General features: G+C 45.5%; 1 long non-coding RNA gene across 2 annotated transcripts in view; it reads right to left on the bottom strand.

Annotated features, from left to right (window-relative positions):
- The window catches only part of LOC101936419 (uncharacterized), a 52,658-nt gene that overhangs the window by 5,030 nt on the left and 21,442 nt on the right, over positions 1-26,186 (bottom strand). Inside the window, exons 1-2 of one of the 2 annotated variants that reach the window (XR_508771.4) lie at positions 13,573-13,688; positions 448-533 (exon numbers count right to left, since the gene is read on the bottom strand). This is a non-coding gene — a long non-coding RNA (uncharacterized LOC101936419). Of the gene's footprint in view, positions 1-447; positions 534-13,572; positions 13,689-26,186 lie in introns of those variants that run through there. The other variant, XR_010600790.1, reaches the window with a different exon arrangement.

Genomic DNA, 26,186 nt, shown 5'->3' with positions numbered 1-26,186 from the left:
TCAATAAACTCAATGGGCCCATGTTCTAGTCTATTTTGTTCTTTTATTCAGGTTCACATATAGCCCTCATCATCGTAGTATCTGAGCACCTTAGTTCCCTTCCAATAGGCCATAGGGATAATTCCTTCCCAGTCAGGCCAGGGGAACGTGCCCCCCCCCCCCACTTTTTACAAGCCATAAGGGTGAGCAACAGGGGGACGGGGTGAAGAAGAGTGAGTGGAGGGTAGGGTCTTGGGGTGGTGGAGAGGCAGCCTCGGGGGAAGAGGTGGTGCAGGGACGGGGGCTCAGGGAGAAGGGGTGGGGCAGGGTGGGGTGTGGCCTCAGGGGGCAGGGTGGCGGGGCAGGGCAGAGCCTCGCCGGGGGCAGGGCGGTGGAGCCATGGTTTGGGTGCCTGTGGCCCTCCTACTTTTAGTGTGTGTCTGCCGTTCCTGTTCCCAGTCCAAGTACCTGTCAGTTAGAGCAATTACGCCTTATTTCCAGTGTGAATTTGTCCAGCTTCATCTTCCAGCTACTGGAACACATTATACCTTTGTCTGTTAGAGAGAAGAGACCATTATTAAATATTTGTTCCCCTTGTAGATACTTCCAGACTGTAATTAAATCCCCCCTTAGCCTTCGATTGTTAAGCTAAATAGACTGAGCTCAAGTCTCAGTTTTTCTAATCCTTTAATCGTTCTTATGGCTCTTCTCTGAACCCTCTCCAATTCATCAACATCCTTCTTGAATTGCAAGCACCAGAACTGGGGACAGTATTCCAGCAGTGATTGTCCCCCCAGTGCTAAACGCAGAGGTAAAATAACCTCTCTTCTCCTACTTGAGATTCCCCTGTTTGCGCATGGCAGGGTCACATTAGCTCTTTTGGCCACACACTGAGAGCTCATGTTCAGCTGAGGCAAAAGGGTGTTTATTTTTAAATCTCCTCTGAGAGTTTCACTTATTTAATCTATATACAACCAATGCCGACTCAGGGACATGCTCACCTGGGATCTGAAACCCTACCTTGTGGGGAGGGAGAATTCCCACAAGGCCAGGCTGTGAACCTCTGTCTGCCAGTGGGGAGCAGTGCCTCCCATGAGTGAGCCCATTGACTGCAAAGGGCAAGTCGCTGCTCACCAGTGAGAAGAAGGGTCTAGCAATCGGGCCCTAAATGATTAGTAACGATGACAATTCATTTAAGGAGGTGTTTGTTTAGGGTTCTGTTCAGATTTTGGACCCACATGCACAGCAACAGACGTGTACATAGAAGGGGCCTGCAGCAGCCTCTGCTCAAAATGGTAACGGCCCTGGCCTGCTGCAGCCCTTCTGGAGCTCTGTTGCCACAGATATGTTCTGGGGTCACAAATGCTGCACTCAAACTTCCTAAGAAGGGGGCATGATCTCTCCGCGGGGAGAGGGGGAGGTTTGGGTTCTGTGCACTAGCTATTAGCATACTCCTATGGCACTGCTCTCCAAACTGTGGGCGTGGCGCAATGTTCTGGGGGTGCACAGCAGGGCCCAGGCCAGCCCCCCATGGGGGAGCAGAGAGAGAGAGCGTCACCCAGCTCCGCTCTGCCTCCAGCCCCACTCCAGCCCCACCCGCAGCTCCACTCCACCCCCAGCCCAGTTTAGGGTTGCCAACTTTCTACTCACACAAAACCAAACACCCTTGCCCCACAACTTGCCCCGCCCCTCCTCTGAGGCCCCACCCCCACTCACTCACACTCCCCACCCTCATTCACTCACTCACTCATTTCCATCGGGCTGGGGCAGGGGATTGGGGTTGGGGTGCGGGGAGGTGAGGGCTCCAGCTAGGGGTGTGGGCTCTGGTGTGGGGCAGGGGATGAGGGATTTGAGGTGCAGGAGTGGGCTCTGGGCTGGGGATAAGGGGTTTGGAGTGTGGGAGGGGAATCCAGGCTGGGGCAGTGGGTTGGGGTGCAGGGGGGTGAGGGCTCTGGTTGGGGGTGCCGGCTCTGGGGTGGGGCTGGGGATGAGTGATTTGAGGTGCAGGAGGGGGCTCTGGGCTGGGGATGAGGGGTTCAGAGTGTGGGAGGGAGCTCCAGGCTGGGGCAGTGGGTTGGGGTGTAGGGGGTGAGGGCTTTGGTTGGGGGTGCTGGCTCTGGGGTGGGGCTGGGGATGAGGGGTTCGGAGTGTGGGAGGGAGCTCCAGGCTGGGGCAGAGGGTTGGGGTTGGGGCACGGGGGGGGGGTGAGGGCTCTGGCTGGGGGTTCCAGCTCTGGGGTGGGGCTGGGGATGAGGGGGTTGGGTTGCAGGAGGGGGATCAGGGCTGGATCAGGGGTGCAGGCTCTGGGCGGCACTTACCTCAGGCGGCTCCCGGAAGCAGCAGCATGTCCCCCCTCCAGCTCTTAAGCTGAGGCGCGTGGCCAGGCATCGCTGCGCGCTGTCCTGTCTGTAGGTGCCACCCCCGCAGCTCCCAGTGGCCGCAGTTCCCGGTCAATGGGAGCTGTGGAGCTGGTGCTTGGGGTGAGGGCAGTGCGCGGAGCCCCCTGGCTACCCCTACACAGAGGAGCCGGAGGGGGGATATGTCACTGCATCCAGGAGCCGCGCAGATCCATGGCAGGCAGGGAGCCTGCCTTAGCACTACTGCGCGGCCAACCAGACTTTTAATGGCCTGGTCAGCAGTGCTGACCGGAGCCGCCAGGGTCCCTTTTCGACTGGGCGTTCCAGTTGAAAACTGGACACCTGGCAACCCTAGCCCAGCTCTGGGCCCAGTCACAGCTTTGCTCCGCCCCCTGCTCCGGCTCCAGTCCCAGCTCCACTCCAGCTCCTGCTTCTCCCCAGTACAGCTCTGCCCTCATTCCCTCTCTGCCCCCCAGCCAGATCTGCCTCTGGCCCCAGTTCCTCCCACATCCCCAGATCAGCCCCAGCACCGCCTTCAGCCCAAACTCTGCTGAGCCAACTGTGCAGTAATGGGGGTGGGGTGAGGGGGGGCACGGACAGATTCCATTACTGGGCGGGGGGGAGGGAGCCTGACAGGAAAAATTGGGGCCCCAGTGTCCTATAGGAAATTATCCTATCGGGAGCAAGTTTGGGGCACAAGTTTGTGGAGTCAGCAACTGCAGGATTGACCTTCCTTTAGGGAATTGTGTTCCACATACTTGCTAGCACAAACTGTGTGTGTGTGTGGGTGTGGGGCTTCTCGGAATTGCATTAGATAAGGAGCTTTCTGCCAGCAGCAGCATCAACAGCATGATAAATCATTGGGATTCTGCATAACTTCTGGCTCACCCGGGATGTCAATGTCAAGTGGATTTGTGATCCTTCTTGGGGCGGGGGTGGGAATGCAGGGACTGCAGGTGTGCCTTGAAACTGCAGAAAGGAGTGGTCCTTGCACCTCCCTTTCCCTCTGCACCCACAGAGCAGCCGAGTACAATTTGGCTGAAGCATGAAAAAAACCCACCCATCTACAACCACATCCATGCAGACAGATTCTGCTGCTACAACAGACTGAGCAGTTTCAATATAAGCTGTGCTGCCTTCCAATGGGCAGAGATACACCTGCTTTCCAATTGTTTGATTCTGCTCGCCCTGTAAAATGAATAAACTTTCAATCTTGCCCGTGGTCTTTTTGCCTAACCTCTATGAAGTCTCTGTGAAAGTAATATCCAGTGTGTGTGTGTTTATTCTGGACCAGGCCTGCACATACATTTCGAAGCAGTTTGACATTGTCCTAGTCATTGCTATTACCATTCTGCTTCAGATTTAATGGTAACATATTGTGCTATACAGTATGAATCAGCACAACTGACTTCTTCCAGTAAACCATGTGCTGTCTGCTTGTGTTTTGAGGACTGCATTATGCTAAAGTCAGATGATCAGAAGCTTGGGGAGGGGAGGTTTGCATTAAAGTGTTTTGCTGGGTGATGATTAAAAAGGCTGGGGTGAGCTGATAGATTATGAAGAGACGGGCCTGATTCTGCGCCAATTGAAGTCAGTGGCAAAACTTAAAAATGGAGTCCACAGGTAGCAGGATCAGGCCTACCGAGTTCAATTCCCACCACTAGGTAGGTTTTTATCATCTTTGGACTTGCGTAATCATTCTGGATTTCTGACTGGCTCTTTGAGGGGGCTTAACCTCCATCACCTGCAAGGCAAAGGAAAGACTGCCAATTAGTCACGTTACTCACGACCCAGGTGTGGAGCTAATTGGCTCTTGGCTAGAGGAGGCAGAGCTAGGCCTTATAAGTAGACTGAGGGAGCTCACTTGTGGGAGATGGTAGAGGATATAGGTCTTTCTGGTGGGGAGAAGCCCTGGGAGTGGGTTTAACAGACAGGGAACAATGGAGGCAGAAAGCCACAGGGTCAGGTTAGGCTCCTGCAGGGGAAGTCTGAAGATTTGTTTTGGACTTTCATAGGACTTGTTTGTGTTACCCTAGAAGGGAGTTAGTGTCATGTGACTTGGCTGGAGGGCCAAGCCCCAGAACACCGAGAGGGTGAGTTGGGAGGAGATGAAAGCTGGGGAAAGGCCATTGCAGGGCTGAGGGAGGGCCCAGTAGGGTGTGCCAGAGATGAGGATCCCATGTGATGCTATGACCAGAAATGAGGGGTGCCCATGAGGTGAAGATGTGCTTTTACTCCATTTTATTTCACTTTTTGATGAGAGGAAGGAAATGACATGTTGGTGGTCAAAGGTCCACATTTTGCAACAGGATGTACTGTACCACAGCGCAGCTGGCAAACAGTGAGCACAAAAAGTGTGTGAGATTTGTATGGGCCTGTCTCAGAAAGATAGTACGTGAGCTCCATCTATGCTCTTACAGATTGACCCATTGCTGATGATAGATGGGTTATGCTAAACTAGTGCACAACACATCTTAAAATTATGTTCAATACCATTGTGTATAGTAAATATTAGACACAAGCCTTGTCCACACTAGGGAATGTACCTTGTGTTGACAAAAGGTGTCTGCTGAAAACAGCTCAGTGGTAAGACAAGACCCAAACTGAGTTTGGCACCCTTTTAAAAAAAGCTATATGGCCTCCATCTCTGTCAGATCTGAGCACCACATGATCTTTTAATGTATTTATTCTCATGATACCCCTGTGAGGTAGGGAAGGGCTATTAGCCCCAATTTATAGATGGGGAACTGAAACACAGATTTTTTGAGGCCTCGATTTTTAAAGGTACTTAATAAAGCAGACCAGAAACTGGATGTACCTCCCTCAGAAAATTGATGTTTTTGAAAGATGTCTCAAATCAGGGCAAAAAAATCAAAAATGCAAAATTTTTCTTTGGAAGGGATTTCCCCAAAAATTCTGGGAGAACGAAAATGGAATTTTTCATCTTCCTGGATGTTCATCAGGAGGATTTTTGTCAATTTCATGGTCTCCCAGCTCTTGTCAATTTCACTTTCTTCTGTCAGGTGGAAAGTGAAATTGACATGAGACTTCCAGGCAGGCTGCTGGAGGTTAAGTGCCCCAGCTCTCTGCCTCTCCCTGCTGCCTAGTAGCTGGAGAGGCAGCCAGGCAGTGAGGGGGAGAGTTGGGGATGCTCAGCTTCTGGCAACCCTCCTGAAAGATTCTTGTCAATTTCATTTTATGCCTGCAGGGATAAAGTGAAATTGACAAGAGCTTTCTAGGTGGGGAGCTGTCATCTTGTCAAAATAGAACAAAATTTCCCACCGAAAATTCTGATTTTAGCAAATGGGCATTTTCTATCAGGAAATCATGCCAATGCGAAATTCCTGACCAGCTGTAGTAGTTAGGTGTTGCTCTCCTTCAGTTTTGCAAGACCCAAGGGACTTGGATGGTTGTCCATTTTCAAACGTGACTTAGTAAAACTCTCCTTTTCTAAGGAGAAACGCTGCCTAGTAGCTAACATTGTTACTATTTAAACTGGAAATAAAGAACTTTCCAGACAAATCCAAAGTCTGACAAATCTAGATGTCCTGCTGCTTACCGACCTCTTTCCAATGTGTTAGTAAAGATAATTGGCTGCTGGCTATCAAGCTTCTACTTCAGATTGACTTGGCACACTTTCTGTTGCTTTAACTAACCTGTGTTGCTAAGGCCAGCCTGCTTCACTGCGACCCTCCTGGCACGCTGAACTCATCTTGCCAGCTGAACGTCTTGCTTTCTGAGTGCAATTTCATTTTCTATATACACAGGTCAAAAGGATTTGTTGTTCCTTTGAGTTCTCCTCCTAAGCATGCCATGCTGCAGACTGACAAGGTGATTGAGGTAAACCAAGATGTACCCACCCACCATGTCTCTCTAATATCCTGGAACTGACAACAGCTATAACAGCACTGCATACAACATGCTGTAGACTGACAGGCTGATAAGGAGTTACCCACTTTGACTGTGGCTGGGTCCCCCCTTCCTTCATCAATCTCTAGTAACTGAACATTTGATGTTTTCAAATATAGTAACAATTGAAAAGACATCCTGGCTCCATAGGCTTCTCTGGCTTTGGGGCCCTCATAATCTTGTATGGGATCCTGGTCCATGACTCCCCCCCCTCCCTCCCTCCCCAGATGCTACTGCAATGACAATAATACTAAGAGGCAGAGCACAGCAGGTTGAAATGTTGTTGAACAATCCCAAAACTTTCACAATTTTTTTATTCACAATCTTCTGATTTTTTTGTGTCAAAATAAAAATTTTCATTTTGACCCAATTGTTGTTGTTTTTCCTCCTCAATCTTTCTTTTCCCCCATCCATTTCCCCCCTTACCCTCTCCAGTGGAGAAAAAGGAAGGGACAAACCCAAAACAAACACTGAAAATGGAAATTTTTCATCTGGACAAAAATTCTAAAATTTCAATGAAAAAAAATTGAACGAAACAAAATTGTTTAGTATCCTTCAAAAAATGTGCACAGAAAATTCTTGCTATTTTTTGACAAACTGCAGTTGTAGGAACTCTTGTGAGCTGCGTGGCTCCAGAATAGTGGTAACAGACTGGCCTGCAGTAAGCAACTGCAGAACTGTGCTTGCCATTTTTACCCCTACAAACAAACAAACAAACAAAAACCACAACCCCCCAGCCTGTGTTGAAAAGGTACAAAGCAGACCTCAGCATTTAACTTTTCAAAGACGACTCTCTGTTGGAGATGCCATGTGCCAACCATCTAGATTTAATATGAGTTCTTGACCTAGCTGTGAAATATTGAGTGGTTACAGCGGAGAATGTCTCTGATGAACGATCGGTTTATGACAGTAAACATAATGACAATAATAATTGTTCCCGGAAATAGACACTTCGGGGATTTGTTCAGTACATTGATTCATTTTTATAGGAGAACAGTAGGGAAAAAAGTAGTGGAAACTAATATATACATTCAGCTGGAATTAATCTGAGTGAGAGATAGCGGTTTCCTGTTAGCAAAGAACAGCATGGAGACATCTCAGAAGTTACTAGCTAGAAAAGGAATACCCAATATTATAACAAAGTACAATATCATATTACAAGTTAACTGCAGGTGGATAGGATTTACCCTATATGGCACGCAGCTCTAGTCTTTCCTTTACACAGGAGAGTGTTAACCTGGCACATACTCACTGAGATGCACATTTTGCACTCAGAACACGAGTACTTGTGGCACCTTAGAGACTAACAAATTTATTAGAGCATAAGCTTTCGTGGGCTACAACCCACTTCTTCAGATGCATATAGAGTGGAACATATATTGAGGAGATATATATACACACATACAGAGAGCATGAACAGGTGGGAGTTGTCTTACCAACTCTGAGAGGCCAATTAAGTAAGAGAAAAAAACTTTTGAAGTGATAATCAAGATAGCCCAGTACAGACAGTTTGATAAGAAGTGTGAGAATACTTACAAGGGGAGAGAGATTCAATGTTTGTAATGGCTCAGCCATTCCCAGTCCTTATTTAATCCTGAGTTGATTGTATCTAGTTTGCATATCAATTCCAGCTCAGCAGTCTCTCGTTGGAGTCTGTTTTTGAAGTTTTTCTGTTGTAAGATAGCCACCCGCAGGTCTGTCATTGAATGACCAGACCGGTTAAAGTGTTCTCCCACTGGTTTTTGAGTATTATGATTCCTGATGTCAGATTTGTGTCCATTAATTCTTTTGCGTAGAGACTGTCCGGTTTGGCCAATGTACATGGCAGAGGGGCATTGCTGGCACATGATGGCATATATCACATTGGTAGATGTGCAGGTGAAACAACCCTGACATCATAATCAAAAAGGCTGACAAAGGAGGTGCTGTCGTCATCATGAATAAATTGGAATATGACCAAGAGGCTTCCAGTTGAGGAGTGAAAACACAGTGAAAACAATATCAGTGGATCTGGCCCATGGAAAATTTAGGGACGTGAGGGTGGGGTGGGATGCAAAAACGAGTGAAACGAAACTTCACTCATCAGTGGAAAAACCGCACTCAGCAAGGAAAACCCTGCTGGAGCATCACGCTGCTGAAGGTCAGAGGCAAGAGCTGAGCTGTGAAAACGGGTCCCATCCCCCCTGAAAGCTTCACCTTGGAGTAAGTTGGAGACACTGATTTTTTTGCAAAGCAAATATCACTCCAGAATCGAGTAGGATTTTCAGCTTCCTGCATTTTAAATTGGGACCCACAGGGGGCCATGATCCAGGTCCAAAGCCCAGTGAAGCCCATGGGAATCTTTCCATTTACTTCTCCGGGATTTGGATCAGGAAAGGACCAAGGATGTGGTTGGTCCTAAATCCTGGATAATGCATGGAAGGCAAAGGGGCGCCGAAGTGTTGCGTTCAGTTATGATACCTTAGATCAGTGCGTCTCAGTCTCAGATCTTTATTGCTGACTAAGTCCACCCCCATCTTAAGGGCACTAAACCATAAACTGTTGTATCAGAGGCCTGGTATGAGTCCTAAGGCCTGAACTAAAGTAACTGTCAAGACTTTAATATAAAGCAAAGTTAAGCTCTGAGCAAGAGGCAGGCTCTGCTCAGAGTCTGGCAAGGAGAGGGCTGATGTTGCAAAAACGTACATACCTAAAAGGTACTGGACACTAGAGATATAAACATATGCTAGGATGGTACCAGAACACTCTGATACTAGCACATTCCACTCAGATAACAAGGAACATGCTGACCCATCCTAAAGACAGGGCAAAAGGGTAATCTGATGGATGGGGTTGTTTTAATCGAACCAACATGTACAAGGTAATAGGCGGCACCTTAATATGTAGAGGGGTTGTATCTCAATACGTCAGGAGTGAGGTGTAACTTGTTTGTACCTGTGTATAAGAATGCACCCTGAGGGGTTGTCTTTGTCTGGCCTAGGGGGCAGTGGTAAATCCGGCCACTGACTGAGCCGGTCCATTGTCAGGGAGCACATATGTACTAGCAGAAGTGTAGACATCTGATCTGGGGAGCTAGAGATTGTGTTTCATTTGGCAATAAACCTGGCCGGGTGCCTTCGTACCTTATTGGAGTCTGTGGTCCTTGGGGTTTCTCTCAGGGTCTGCTGTGCCAGCGATCTGCGCAGAGCCGGGGCAGCACACAGAGGGAACACATGTACGCAGCCGACTGTTATCAACGTTGGATAGAGCAGAACACCACACTGGTGATGTTTGAGGACACTCCTATTAAAATCAATGGAAGGACTCTGGAGAAGGTAGCCACTGGCATGTCCCCAAAACATGGGATATTCTGGTACTTCCAGGAATGGCATGGGCCCACCTGTGTGGCTCCGCCCAAGCCAGGGTGACCTTGCATGCATAGTGCAAGATACCATTCTGAAGCACATGCCGCCTCCAGCATGACCTCACATGCACTATGCAGGGGTGGGGTGGTATGCTCTTCAAAATGGGGTCCTCCATCCCATGCAGCGTGATATTGCACAAAACCACATCCAGTTTTATATCTGTACCGGACAGGGGTCAAACCTTGCAAAAACAGGACTGTCTGGCTTAAAACCAGGTGAAATGCATACCTAACTCTGGGCTGAATCCTCAGCACATTAAATCAGTGTAGCTCCATTGACATTAATGGCTGATTTACACCAGCTGAGAATCTAGCCCTTTAGCTTCAAAGGGAGTCGCAGGGGGCCCTCAATCTCTCTGTGGTTCCCGCTCTTTTGTCTAAAGCTCAAACTTCTCCTTACTTCCAAAGCGATCCACAGTTTGAACCCTGCCTGTGTCTTTGCATCATCCTCCCCACACTCACCCAGCCCCCATGCTCTGTGAGCTCCTGACTGCTTCCTTTGTCTGCCTCACCCACACCACTTCCTTTGTGCCAGCCACTCGGAACAACACCATTAAAATACTCCATGCCCCAGCGCTCACAATTCATCTACCACCAACCCAGTTCTTCTGTGAAAGGTTCTAGCAGCAGAACACTCAGACTGTCGTTCAGCTTTGGGTGCAAAATAATACAATACACAATAGAAGGAAACACCCCACTCATGCCTCCATATGAATTCCCTTCAGCTGGGAGCCTGTTGTCTCTTGGGCATGGTCCACTGATTGCATAGCTCCATATACACTTATAGTGCTACATAACCAAGTCTGTATTCTGCACATACATAACTTACTTAAAAGTCTTGGGCCAAATTAAAAAAATTGGCCACTATAACTGCACCTGCCCCCGCACCTCCCTAAAACATATGCCTGTTGATGAACATTTGTACATGCAAACAGATAATTGCACACATGGGCCTATTTGCACATGCAGATTAAGGTTTTTATATGTGCAAAAGTCATGTGCATATTTTGCCCTCACAATATGGGCAGGTAAAGTTTTGAAAATGTCACATTTTTCTGTTCAGATCCATCCCCTCTGCAACATGTGTGAGTCTCATTCCAATGTATCGTTACTGGGTGCTTTTTTCATTGCATTTCAGTCCCTGAGACTATACACTCGCTGGGGCTTGGACCTTGTCTCAGTTGTCGGCAGTGCACCAATCACCCCACCAGTGCTGTGGAAAGAACTAGAGCTGGTGGAAGAGTCTGGATTTATTTATTTTTTTTTTTTGTGGGGAAAAAAACTTCCGCAAAACTTTAAATGTTTTGTAAATTTTTAACCAGCTCTATAAATAATAATAATAGCCAAACAGGTCAGCTTTTTACTATAGGCTGTGTCCTCTGTTGTTGGATTGTCTCCCTGGAAATGCTTTTTTAAAAATAATTTTATAATCGGTCCTATTTTAATTGCACAGTTGCCCTTTTCATAATGATCTGTTATTATTTTAACAATCTAATGTATCGTATGGTCCCACTGAAGGGATGATGTCACATTTAGTGGGGTAGTACTAGTAAATTAAGGAAGTAAATACTCATCACCTGCACACTCCAAGGAGCAGTGCTGTGCTAGTCACAGTCCACATCTGGAAACGGAACTATGAAGGTTCTGCCAGAAAGATGTTTTTTCTCAGTTGCATTGATACCAATGAGGAGGTTGTGCCGTATCTGGAAGGAGTGTGAAGGCTAACGTGAGTGAGCACAGTACTGACATGATCTGCAAGTGTGTGCTTTGCTCTGTACAAGTAAAGGGGCCGGATTCTCTACTGATGGAAATTGTTGCTCAGTTGACGTCAATGGACCAATTTGCACCAGCTGAGGATCTGGCCCAAAGTAGCTAGTAAGCCTGGCATGTGTCCTGTGACTGACTGCCAAAAGTAGAGGTGGATTGACAAACTTCACCAAGATAACAATTAGAATGTGTTTCTCATTCATCTCTAAATTAGATGACACTTAGCACTTTGCAGAGGAGAACTCGGGAGGCAGGGAGGAGATCTGGATTGGGCTTACTGTGTGGAAAACAAACAAGACAAAACCAGAGTTCCCAAATATACAGCTTTGTTTACTCATTACAGAAAGATGCCAAACCATCCAAAAAGGTCACCAATACTCCAATCTAATAACTTCAAGGCACTGTGGTCTAATGGAAAGAGCACTGGACAGGAACTCAGGAGACCTGATTTCTATTCCTGGCTCTGCCCCTGCCTGCTGGGTGACCCTTGGCAAGTCACTGCCCCACTCGGTGCCTCAGTTTCCCCATCATTGAAATGGGGATAATACTGTTGACTTCCTTTGAGAAGTACTTTGAGATCTATGGATGAAAAGCTATATACAAGAGCTAAGTATTATTATTACTTTAAAATGCTAGTTAAACTGTTCAGTTTTGCATGAATTGAGACAATGTCAACAACAATTCAAAAGATTCTAAAAAATAACAATTTCTTTCAGGCTATTTCAAGTCAGTGGCAAAAGTGCCGTTAACGTTAGTGGAACATGATCAGGCCCTTAACATAAACCAGACCTCTGATAGCCATTTTTTTTAAAAAGGCATCTTAGAATTCCAGAAATGTTACTGTTACAATGAATACGGCCCTACTTGAATCGTGGCATAAGTGTCAAAAATTCGGCTGAGTTGCAGACAAGCCATGGAAAATTGCAGAAAAGTAATAATGGACCTTATTATTTGCGGTCATAAAGTCAATTATTACTTTTCCACAATTTTCCGCTATCGGCCTCCCAGGGTAGCCAGGGCTCCCACTGTCAGCCCATGCAGAGTGGAGTTCCCGTTATCAAAATAGCGGTGAGTGCCTAATATTGCCGAATCTGCAATTTCCACAATATCGCAAGTTAAGTACGGCCTTCACAATTACATTAAAGCTACTGTTAAACCTTAAGGAACAAAGCTTTCTGCCATTGTCCCAATACATATAGAAAAAAGACAATCCAATCTCAGTCCTCTGCCCCAGAAATCAAGATTCAGGTCTGTTTCTCTTGGTTGAGATCAGCTTTATGGCAGAAGATTCCAATTCATAACCCGGACAGATGTGCTGACTTTTTGGAAGTTGGCTAATCATTAGATTCTTCCTTAATTTAAGTGGTTGTTGGCTGCAATTCAGTAATAATTTATTCTTGTCCTTTGGTGTGCAGTATAAGGGGAACTCAACCTTCTCATTAGTTTGAAAGCTCTTGCCTAAAAAACTGACTTCCAGTACATGCTCAATTTAATATAAACTTTAAAATGTGAATCAGAGATGATTTATACATTGCTCAAATTCCAAAGTAGAGCTCTGCGAGATCTACAAAAATAGAACATGTCAATATAATGTAGCCAATGGAGGTTTGTGTCTCAAAGACAGAATGAAACGTGTTTCCAATTTACTAGTATATCAGTCATCTTAATTCAAGAGGCTTTGTGTAATCTAATGAAGGTTTCTCTTTAATGAGGGATTAGAGGCATTGTAGATTTATCCAAATTTTGCAGCTTGAGAATATGAGCATCTGGGTCTAGTTTTACTTCTCAAAGTATGCGGGTGGAAAGCTACTGGAGCAGAGATTGCCTGTAATATCCAGCCTCAGAATGTGCAAATGCCCAACAGGCATAGAGCTGGCTCCTAGCTTCCCTCCACAAAGCAGGACAGGGACAGAGACTGCAATGAACTTTGGGAATTACCGGTTGGTGGATGATCCCTTGCAAAGCATAGGCAGCAGGCACAGTTTAAAGTCTCACCCCCAGGCTGTTCTAATCTGCTGCTAGGGCTGTGTCCAGGCAGAGAATCACAGCTCTGTAACTGGCTTCCTGTCAGACCTACTGCATCCAGCAGAATATCTGACCCATTATTTCCTACCCAAGTGCAGATGTGCCATTGACACTGGTGGGATCTTGGGGTACCTGCTGCAGGGAGAAAGGAAGACAGGAACTGGGATCCACCCATCAGAAATCAGAGATGAATTTTGCCCTCCTTGTTGTCCAATCATCAACAGATCTGTATGAAAAAATAAGTTAGTGAGTTATGGCCCAATGCAATCCCATTACAGTCAATGGAGAGACAGGTGTTCACTCCAGCCCTTAGAAGGTAGTTGTAGCATGTTTAGATGCATGCCTTCAGGTTGTCTGCCTTCCAAAGGCTCCCACAGAGCATACAATAAATACTATCAAATCACACAGGTTATTCTGAATTCTTGATGATGGGAACATGGTTTTTATAATCCACCCATATCAATGCCAATCATTCATACTTCAGCAGAGACACTTGATGTGATTGTCTTTGTAGCTGAGCCAGCTATCAGTATGGGCTTCGTGTACAGTCCTAGAAGCTGATAAATAACCATCATGTTTTATCAGAACTATGCATGGTTGTCACATGCTGGGATGCAATTCAGACCAGTAAGGGGCTGCGTCACCATTTGCCCTGTAACCTTGCCATCACAGCCAGCCTACAAGCGTGCAGGTCATGCCCTGAGTGTTTTTATACTAGACAGCCCTGGTTCAGCAGCTCTGACCCCAGCAGCCTGTCTACAGCCCCACTCTGGCTTCCACCAGCGTGTGTTACGACCAGCCAGGTGACCCCAACACGCCCAGTCCTGGATTTCCCCAAAACAAGTGCCCTGGAGTGTCCAGCTCCCACCTGGACCTCAGAGAAATAATAAGGTTTGTTGCTCCTTGTAACAGGGTGCTGGCCTAAGAGGCACTGAACCAGCCCCTGGTAGCTCAGAACCTGCTAGCATAGCTCCCATAAAGGGGAACTGACTGGAGCTGGCAGGGTGTGGCTCATTAAAGGAGCCTGAGAGCAATCACCTGTGAGCCTGCTGAGAGGAAGGCCTATAAAGCTAGCAGGAAGGAAGTAGGAGGGGGGAACAGGAAAGTGAAGAGTGAGGCCTGTTGCTCCCAGCTAGCTGTAAGAGCAAGCTGTTCCCTAAGGGGCTACCTGACTGATATTGAACTGTATATAGCTGTATATACGTGGTGGTGGGAAAATACAGGGAAATAAAATGGCACTGGTGTGTGAAAGAGTGGTCTCCAGTGAATTTGTACCGCGAGCAATAAAGCGCTCATCTACACTCCTTTAGAGAGACAAAACACATCACAGGTTATTAACTTACCAGGGGAGAAATACCCCCTTCCCTTTGTGATGTTATTGATATGAACTATGATGGCATCAATCATTGTGGCAACTAAAGTCCTGTAGTGGCACCAAATCTTGTACAAAGGAGGTCAAGTAAGATGTATATGGAAAGGTTATGATTTGCTGGTTATGATTATGCTATCTGTGTGCACGTATCATTTTTGTATTTAAAGTTATAAGTATTGGCTCTATATTGTCTGTGTTTCAAACTTATGCTATGCTTCTGGGTGACATCCCAGACAATTTGGCATCAGCACTGCCTAGCCTGCTTCATGGCCCATTAAGGACCATCAGCTATACAATTGACCCATTGAGAGAAGGCAGATACACCTTGTGACTCAGCAAGGGACATGCCTAGGGACAGAACTCTAAGGTTTTTCCATGCCATGTGCTGGGTAGCTTGTGTTTGGAACAAAGGAAGCACAAGCCGCATGGCAAGGGACTATAAAAGGCAGCTGCACCATTTCCATTCTGTCTTCAATCCTGCTTCTTACCTCTGGAGGAACTTTGCTACAAACTGAAGCTCTGAACAACGGATTGAATGCCCCATCCCAGCTGTGGATGTACTCCAGAGACTTTATTTGAGCCTGCATTTTATTCCATCACTGCTACAAGCCTGAACCAAGAACTTTGCCATTGCTGTATGTAATTGATTACTTTGACCAATTTTAGCTGTCATCTATATTTCTTTCTTTTATGAATAAACCTTTAGATTTTAGATTCTAAAGGATTGGCAACAGCGTGATTTGTGGGTAAGATCTGATTTGTATATTGACCTGGGTCTGGGGCTTGGTCCTTTGGGATCGGGAGAACCTTTTTTTTTTTCTTTTACTGGGGTATTGGTTTTCATAACCATTTATCCCCATAAGGAGCGGTGCTGGTGGTGATACAAGGGAACTGGAGTATCTGAGGGAATTGCTTGTATGATTTCTGGTTAGCCAGTGGGGTAAAACTGAAGTCCTCTCTATTTGGCTGGTTTGGCATGCCTTAATAGTAAAGGGACTCCAGTTTTGGGCTGTAACTGCCCTGCTCTAAGCAATTTGTACTGAATTGATACTCTCAGTAGTGTCTCACCAGTGGCTGCATCATTACACCCTTCAAACACAGCACTGAGTTGGTTTATAGTAAAACTAAAACAAATTTATGAACAGAATGACATAGGTTAAGTGGTGCCAAGTAAAAGGAATAAAAGTAGAGATGGTTACAAGTGAAAACACCCATCTAAAATTTAACCTAGCAAGCTGCAGGCTTTATTCAAGGCGCTTTCTCTCACCAGTCGTCCTTCTTCCCAGCCATGGCTGACTTTCTCTCAGTCAGGACCTTCCACAAAAGCTGGAATCTCTTAGATTTCTAGGTGAAAGATCTTTGCCTAAGCAGGTTTCTCACCCATATGCAATTTCTAGAGTCTTCAAAGCTCTCCCCACCTTGGTTGAAGGACGTATCTTTCTCAGCTTACAAGAACTCAGGCCCCTGGTATCTATCTAGTGATGGATGCCAAAGATGGCTTCTGCCCTGGCTCATAGCTTGCAAAGTTCAATGAACTTGTTTCAAGAGGCAGGATGATCTCAGATTGTTCTTCCCTTCCAATGGGCTCCCCATACCCCTGTATGTCAATGGGGCTTCCAGTGTTTTGATTCCACCACGCTTAATTTACATAGGAGACAAGTAAGTAGCTGTGACATTCTCTCCTGTCAGGGCAGGACCTGTTTTCCCTTTGTTTGGACATAGACTGAAAAGGCTAATATCAATGAGTATCCATAATTCCTTATATAGAGTTAGTACATACATTTTATGATGATATTAATCACTAGTGTATCATAGGCTTTCAGAAAAGATCTCACTCTATACACTCTTATAATACTGTAATTTGTATATAATCAGTTGACTTAATTGCTTATCACTTGAGGTTCAGCCCTGCTGTCTTTATAGCCCAGATAAAGTTTATCTTCCCTACTGAAAGCTGTATGCTTCCCCACTTACTAGCTCGATAGCTTTGTTTACTTAATATGTAAGTGGGCCTTCGTTGTCTCTCCCAGGCTGGTCTGAGAAGCAAATATACATTCCTTTGTCTAGGGCAGACCTGTTTACCAACTCCCCCTGCTGTGCCTGGCTTAAACACATTTTTGTCCTCATTCCAGCATATATCCATAACTCTTAGTACATATTGCGTACACATATCACACAAGAATGTTAACGATTAGTGAGTTATTAGTTTTCCAATGATGTTACACGACACCATTTAGATACTGATTGTAACCACAGTGAGTTGGGGTACAGTGAATTGGTCCGGCCAGCTGAAACTCATTACCTGGTCCAAGGAGCTCCTTGCTCTCTGGCACTGGTATGCTCTTGGGTCACATGACATCTCCCCCTTACAAAGTTGCTGGAGAGTGAGCCACTGGCTGACCCAGAGGCAGCAGATTAGAGTCCTTGCTCCTGGACAGGACATCTGCCACGATATTCTCTTTCCCCTTTATACAGAAGAAACCTGTTTGGTCACTTTCAGTTGTTTACAATCTCCAGGACATATTATCCGAGCATCCATAATTTCAGCTACTGAGTTGTTACAAACATTTCACAGTGACGCTAATGACCAGCATTTAAATGAACATCGCGACACCAGTCTGGGAGGTGTAGTGAGTATGTCAGGCCTGACAAGTTGCTGACACAAAGTAGTGAAGTGCAAATGGGCCTCTGTCACCATGGTGCACTCCTCTAGCTCAAAATCAAAGGGACAGCCAGTAAAGTGACTGCTTTAACTTACATTATTGACTGTAAAGAGATAATGTGCTCCATGCACTTATTGCTTCAGTCATGGTATTTTTGCCAGTATAGGTAATTTATAGCTCCTGCAAGGCAGTATTGTTTAGTACTGGGGTCGGCAACGTTCGGCACGCGGCTCGCCAGGGTAAGCACCCTGGCGGGCCGGGCCAGTTTTATTTACCTGCTGACGCGGCAGGTTCGGCCGATCGCGGCCCCCACTGCCCGCGGTTCGCTGTCCCGGGCCAATGGGGGCAGCGAGAAGCCGTGGCCAGCACATTGCTCGCATGCGCTGCTTCTCGCTGCCCACATTGGCCCGGGACGGCGAACCGCGGCAGGTGCTTACCGTGGCAAGCCGCGTGCCGAACATTGCCGACCCCTGGTTTAGTATTTGTATGACAGTCATGCTGAGGCTTAAACTGAGAATGAGGTCCCATTTTCCTAGGGGCTGTCGTAGAGGCAGTCCTTGCCTTTGCAATCTCAATAGAGGAGAAAAACATGGTGAAAGAAAGAAGTAACTATCCCCATTTTATAGATGGAGAATTGAGACAGGGAGATTAACTGATTTGCCCAGGGTCACACAGGGAGTGTGTGGCAGAGTCGGGAGCTGATGCCACATCTCCCAAGTCGCTGTTCAATGTCTTAACCACAATCAAATCTTCCAAGCATCAATAAATACTCTTTATGATATGTTTGTAACAGCTACAGAGATACCGAGATTACATCAGTAGACAAATTGACCAAACATGGTCCTGTTTCCCTGTGTGTCAGTTTGGCTCTGTGAGGTCTTGCCTTTTGAGCCTTGTAAAGCTGTTGCTTCTTCTAACTGCTGTGGGCACCTTGGCAGCTACTTAAGGCTGAGGAAGGGCATTGATGGTGTAGTTTATATAATGATAAGCAATTATTATATTTTGGGCATTCGTTTCAGTTGTCTGGAAGGAACAGGTGCTGTTGAGGGGTTTCAGGCCAAGGGAGGTCGTGGTGGAGTAGGATGGTAACGAGAGTTGTCAGTGAGTTTGGAGCCACTTTGGAACAGGACAACTCTCAGAGATCACACCTGATCTGGAAGGTCTTGAGGGGGAGAGAGAGAATGAAGCCTTTGAAGAGAAAGCAGAGAGGATGTTCTCCTTGGAACAGAGGGCTAGCAGGAGCCATCCATTTGCAGATGATACAAAACTACTCAAGACAGTTTAGTTCAAAGCAGACTGCAAAGAGTTACAAAGGGCTCTCACAAACTGGGTGACTGGGCAAGAAAATGGCACATAAAATTCAGTGTTGATAAATGCAAGGTAATGCACATTGGAAAACATAATCCCAGCTATAAATACAAAATGATGGGGTCTACATTAGCTGTTACCACTCAAGAAAGAGATTTTGGAATCATTGTGGATAGTTCTCTGAAAACATTTGCTCCATCTGCAGTAGCAGTCAAAAAAGCTAATAGAATGTTAGAAGCCATTAGGAAAGGTATAGATAATAAGACAGTAAATATCATAATGTCACTATCTAAATCCATGGTACACCTACAGCTCCAATACTGTGTGCAGTTCTGGTTGCCCCATCTCAGAAAAATATATTAGAAACGGAAAAGGTACAGAGAAGGGCAACAAAAATGATTAAGAGTATGGAACAACTTCCATATGAGGAGAGATGAATAAGACTGGGACTTCTATGCTTGGAAAAGAGATTACTAAGGAGGGATATAATAGAGGTCAGTAAAATCATGACTGGTGTGGAGAAAGTAAATAAGGAAGTGTTATTTTCTTCTTCTCATAGTACAAGAACTAGAGGTCACCAAATTAAATTAATAGGCAGCAGGTTTAAAACAAACAAAAAGAAGCATTTCTTCACACAATGCACAGTCAACCTGTGGAACTCTTTGCGAGAGGATGTTGTGAAGGCCAAGACTATAACAGGGCTCAAAAAAGAACTTGATAAATTCATTCATCAATGGCTATTAGCCAGGATGGGCAGGAATGGTGTCCCTCACCTCTGTTTGCCAGAGGCTGGGAATGGGTGAGAGGAGATGGTTCATTTTCCTTTTCTGTTCATTCTCTTTGGGGCACCTGGTATTGGCCCCTATCAGAAGCCAGGATACTGGGCTAGATGGACCTTTGATCTGACCCAGTATGGCTGTTCTTATCCAGACATATCAGATCAGGGAGGAACGGCCTCCAAGATTGTAGGGTGGTAACGAGCTGACTGAGGTGCTTCAGGCTTGGGGTGATGGTCTCCTTGGGATCATGGAGATAGTCAGGTCTGTCAAGGAGCTTCAGGCTAGTGTAGGGCAGCCTGAGAAGTGAGGCAGTGGTAGTCATGGAAGAGCTTTGGGTATAGGGGAACAGCCTCAAAGGTAGTGGGAGCTATCAGGTAGTCTGGCCAGGAGAAGGGAGAGTGTAGGAGTGGCCTGAGAGACCATTCAGTGTATTATATAGAATTTTAGAGAGAAACTGGGAAACATCCGCCAGAGGAAACTGACTTCAGAACAGATTTCAGAGTAGCAGCCGTGTTAGTCTGTATCCGCAAAAAGAACAGGAGTACTTGTGGCACCTTAGAGACTAACAAATTTATTAGAGGATAAGCTTTCATGGACTACAGCCCACTTCTTCAGATGACTTCAGAACAGCTGATTTCACCTCACCTAGAGAAGGAGAGGGAGAGAGAGATGTCTCGCATCCAGTGGCCTGACCTATCTACATCCTCTCATTTGTAATTTGGAGTTTGGTTACATATGCTGCTTTTTCTTGTTGCTTGAATTAGGTCACTCTCTGGTAAAAACATGAGGCAAGTCAGACTAGAAATGGAAAGTACTGAAAGCTACTTGACACTCCCCTACAACTAACCACCTCCCCAGAAGCTGGCATCAGTTGTTCCTTTGAACAACTCTCACTCCTCCTTCGATAGTTGTCCTAGGGTAATGGAGAGAAATAATTGTGCTGCTATTGATTAAATGTGAAGTAGAAGTGCTTTGACTATGACTTCAAAGAGAGATTGACTTTGAAAGAACTGCAAGAGGATTTAACAATTGAGACAAAGGGGGAAGCTACTGTACGGATTATGGATTACATGCACATTACAGAGAGGAGACACTGAAGACAATCCATTAGTGGAGAATTTAACACTCCAGCCCCATCTAACCCTATTGAAGAATGACAGACTTGTCTTAAGCATTGGCTCACCACTATATTGGATCACATACACCTAATATTGCCATCCATCCTACAATTTTAGCTTTTTATAGTTTTACAGATGACGTATAAACATTAAGGAAGCATTACATCAAGGATGGAATTTTGAACTCTGGCTATTTATAACACCTACTTAGCAGGTGAAGGACTGTTAATGGTCAAACTCTGCAATTGAACTCTCTATTTCTTTTTTAACAGGATCATCCGAGGCTGGTTGACTCAGTTGTTGGCCTTTTGTGTGCTGTAGTGACAGCTGTGATACAGCCAGAGGATTTGGGTCAGGCCTTAGTTATGGCTGTCTTACCATAGCTCTGCTTGGTAGTTCTCAGCCTGTGTCCCTGGACCACTGATGCTCTGCAGAACATTTACTGGTGGGCCACAAAGTGAGGAATGTTGGAACTAATCTGTCAGGGCCATGGGACTGATCCATAAGAGAAGCTCTCTCTCATGCAGAGAACCATTACCAAATGACAGGTTTCAGAGTAGCAGCCGTGTTAGTCTGTATCCGCAAAAAGAACAGGAGTACTTGTGGCACCGTAGAGACTAACACATTTATTAGAGCATAAGCTTTCGTGGACTACAGCCCACTTCTTCGGATGCATTTAGAATGGAACACATTATTACCAAATGGTAGCTGATTGTATCTGATTAACTTTTACTCATCCCTGAATGAGATGAGTTTGCATCCTATAGCGTGGAAGGATGGCCTTGTGGGTAGGGTGTTGTAGTGGAGCTTGAGAGACCTGACTTCAACTCCTGCATCTGATAGAGATGTCCTGTGTGACCTTGGACAAGTCACCGAACCTCCCATTACTTCAGTTCCCCGTCTGTAAAATACAGATAGTAATGCTTCTTTCCTGTGTTATTGGTATAGATGGCAAGGACAGTCTTCTCCTACATAGATAATGTACAATATCTCACACGATAGTGCCTCAATCTCAGCAAAGCTGCTAGGCACTACTATACCATAAATAATAACCATTCTGTTCACTATCGTCTAAAACGCTACATGCAAATTCCTTATAATATATATGTGCGCAGCCCTTTTAAGACCACAAATATGATTAAAATGAATGCATATGTAAGCAGAGTCTGAATGAATGCTTCCCTGACAGCTAGCTGGGAGGGGGAATGATTTGGGTGTGTTTATGTAAATACAGTTTGCTCCTGCTCTGCTTACATATTCAGCAAATACAGCGATGTCAAAGTGATCAACTTTGGCTGGTGTTGGGTACAAATCACTTCATTCTGAATGCAGGGATAGTGAAATATGGTTACCAATGTTGTAATTATTCTCGGACTGCAGAAAAGCAGGACTGTGCTTAAGCTGTCCCAAATGAGGGAGCCACCCTCAGTTGAAAGAACCTTATTAAGCCAGGGGCTCGACTGTCAGAGCCCTGTGAAAGTAAAAGGGGTGGGGACAGGTATCCCCAGCCAGGAGGCTGTGTGCCTTCATCAAGGGTTTACCTTAGACTGGTGTTACCTGTTTCTCCCCACTGTTCAAAGACTAGAGCTAAATAGACTTCATTAGGAACATCTTTGTTATGTTAGATTTTCAATCAGAATTGAAATCAGCTGTGGTAGGACTGTGTTTCTGCCCTGCCTGCTAAGTGCTAAAAATCACTGAGAGCTGAAACCACTTGAGATGGGTTAATGTCTCTGCCTAGCTTGCAAATAGCCGAAATTACTAAGAGACTGATGTATAGAGGTCACAGCAGAGAGGCAAGTGGCAGCAGAAGGCATCTGACAGTCAGCTGGTGAACGAGTGGCTGGTGGAGAGGTGTGATGAACCACCAGCAGGTCGCAGCAAGAGCGGTGAGCAGGAGACCAGCAGGGCAGCAGTAGAGAGCTGTGACGAGCGGCCAGCAGGGCAGCTAGTGGAGAGGCATGGCTAGAGCGGTGAGCAGGTGGCCAGCAGGAGTGGCCAGCAGGGTGGCTGTCAGAGAGGGGTGGTGAGCGAGTGCCTGAGCAGCGGGGCAAGTAAGGTACCTCTGTACCCCACTCAGGGGGGAGGTGAACTCTGCAGATGCACCTCTGAACTCTGGGTCTGCACTGACCAAGGACAGCAACTGTGAGTGGGGTGCAGAGAAGGGTCGGGCATGTGAAAGGGATGTTTGGGTTGCCGGACTTAAGAACTTGAGGGGAAAATGACACTGCCCAACGTCCTTGGGGGTGGGTTTTTTACTCATGGTTTATATTTATGAACCCTGTTTGTGGTGTTTTCCCAAATTAATGCCGAGTTACTTCCCTCCTTTCATTGAAAGTTTCTTTTCTATGCTCGGACTCTGTGCTTGCGAGTGGGGAAGTATTGCCGCTCAGAGGCACCCAGGAGTGGTGTGTACCTTTCCCAGGTTACTGGGTGGGGTCTCGAGCCAGTTCTGTGTTGTATCAATGGAAAGGAACCCCTAGATATTGAACCCGGTCCTGGTTGCTGGTGGCTCCACCTGGCAAAAGAGTTACACATATTACACTGATTAATACTGAAAACCCAGGGGCTCCCAACATAATCCTTGTGAACTGAAAATACATTACCCAGCCATTCTTTAATGCAAAAGAATGAAAATAAGCATTTACATTATCATTGCATTCCTGCCCAGGGGATTCTTAGCCTTCCATTTCTACAGCAGTCACCAACCTGCATTTCTTCCTGGCACCTATTTTTTAATACAATCTATTTATAAAGGGTTTGTTAAATATATCAGACCTTTATTTCCCAGTAGAATGCTGTTTGAAAACTAGCATAACCACTCTTAATTTCTCAGTTTCCATAGTAAATGTCTGTGGCAAAGGTCTGTGCTGTTATTCAGTTACAGCCAGGCTGGCCTTTGACCTGGTAATACAATCCCACCGCCAAAATGCATTTATTGGACTATGCTGAATGTGAAAATCATCCATTTTAAAATCACAGTAGAAAAAACATAATTTGAGTTAGACATCAAAATATTCATGTCTGGGCTTTTTAAAACGGGTTTCAGTTTTTATAGAAATGGCTGCACAAGTTAGTTGTTTTAGGGGGATTTTTTTTCTTCTTACTTCAACATGTATATTACTGGATACATTGTTAGACTGCAAAGCCTTGCTTCTTAGCTATAAATTAAATATGGCTAACAGCATTGAGATACTATGATTGGTGCTATCTATCTGAATATCATAGGTATCTATAAGTAATCCCCTAAAATAACTGAAGCTGCATAGATGGACTAACGTACCAACATAATTAATTTGGAAAATATACAGTTAAGATTGTAGATTAACTTTAATTTGTGGAATAAGTAGAGAATGATCAAGCTGAAAATACTGTCATTCTTCACTACTGTATCGTTACTACTGTTCCTCTTTTTAAAAGGTGTGACAGTGCATCTCCACCTGAGAGGTTTCCCTCCTCCCTTCCTGCCCCCATGAAGAAACCTGCTGCCCACCCTCCAGTTTACCCTATGATTGTCAACATATTCCACTATACGGCTCCTCAAAAAGCACTGTGTAGACCACTGGTGATCCATGGATCACAGTCTGGGAAACACTGTTACACAATAATAATATGCAAAAAGAACAGGAGTACTTGTGGCACCTTAGAGACTAACAAATTTATTAGAGCATAAGCTTTCGTGGACTACAGCCCACTTCTTCGGATGCATATTTCGTGGGCTGTAGTCCACGAAAGCTTATGCTCTAATAAATTTGTTAGTCTCTAAGGTGCCACCGAAGAAGTGGGCTGTAGTCCACGAAAGCTTATGCTCTAATAAATTTGTTAGTCTCTAAGGTGCCACAAGTCCTCCTGTTCTTCTTTTTACAAGTACTCCTGTTCTTTTTGCGGATACAGACTAACAGGGCTGCTACTCTGAAACAATAATAATATGAATCACTTACTTACAGGATATACAGTTTATAGCTTCAAGGGACTGGTCGTACATTAGCTAAGTGTCCCTTTGATGTAAATAAACCTTGCTATCACTATCTTAGACGGGGGAAAAGAGACATACAGAAGTGGAATGATTTGCCTGAGGTCAATGTGCTGCAATAAATCATATTAGTGCCCTGAGTTATGGCACCCATTCCAAAATATCCACCCGACTTACAAATTAACATAAAATCAGATTCCCGTATTTGAAAGTACTGGGGTTGGTTTTCTTTGCAGTTATATGTTGTACCTTTGACATGGCTGCTTCGAGGCCTTTATTTAAAAAAACAGCCATGCCACAATGGTGACCAAATGTAGCTTCCCACCCATTTTATTTTAGAAAGTACAAAATATCCAGTATCTGTACTGTAAATCATTAGGTTTCCATAGAAGGTAAAGTCTCACAGGAAAGAAAATGGAGTGTTGCAAACAGCTTCATCCTGCTCTGGAGTAAGGCTAGGGAATGAAGTTTTTAGTGCAGAGGCACTTTGTATTACAGAGTGCCAACTCTTAACTATCTACGTATCACAGATAGAAACATACCATGCAATGGCTGCATGCAGTTTAAAGCTCTCAGTGGTTTCCAGAGCCCTTACTCATTAGCTTTGCACATTTTGTTGGCAACATAGAGTAGAACCTCAGAGTTACGAATTGACCACTCAACCACACGCTTCATTTGGAACTGGAAGTACGCAATCGGGCAACAGCAGAGACAAAACAAAAAAGCAAGTATAATACCGTACTGTGTTAAATGTAAACTACTAAAAAAAAGTAAAAAAAAAAAAAAAGATTTGACACGGTAAGGAAACTGTTTCTGTGCTTGTTTCATTTAAATTAAGATGGTTAAATGCACTATTTTTCTTCTGCATAGTAAAGTTTCAAAGCTGTATTAAGTCAGCTCAGTTGTAAACGTTTGAAAGAACAACCATAACGTTTTGTTCAGGGTTACAAATGTTCAGAACTCTGAGGTTCTATTGTAGTAGTGTAACCCACACACCTTCTGGGTGTGGTGTTCTGGCCCATCTAGTGGCACCAGGACCACTTAGAGAGAGAAATTAATGAATTTGCTCTACAGCCTTAGCTAACAGCCCGTTGGCTTTTAGCTCATGCGGTGGCAGCTCAGGCATCGCAGGCGGAGGCTCCAGAGGTCCCCGGTTCGATTCTGCCTGCTGATGACCAGGGTCTGTCGGTGTTACAGCACCATTATGGTGCAGCCGTCAACCTTTGTATCTTACTGGAGGGATGCAGATGCTGTTGAACTGACTTAGAAAAATGAATCAAAGCAAAGAACAGGGGTTGTATCACTTCAGCCAGCATTGCACGTCTGTATGGGAGAAAGGGCATGAGCTAGGGTGACCAGTCGTCCCGATTTTATCGTGACTGTCCCGATATTTCCTTGTTTGTCCCGCGTCCCGACCGACATGCGGTTGGGGCACTGGACAAACAAGGAAATGCCCCGGAGCCTAGAGCCCGGAAGTGCTCGCACCCCCCCCCCCCGCCCCGACTCCGCCCTCTCCTCCCCCGATTGGCTCCC

The sequence above is a fragment of the Chrysemys picta genome, chromosome 4, assembly GCF_011386835.1.
Source record: "Chrysemys picta bellii isolate R12L10 chromosome 4, ASM1138683v2, whole genome shotgun sequence".
NCBI classification, from domain to species: Eukaryota; Metazoa; Chordata; order Testudines; family Emydidae; genus Chrysemys; species Chrysemys picta.
Note: the sequence above shows the minus strand (reverse complement) of the source record. Positions and strands in the feature narration are given on the sequence as shown.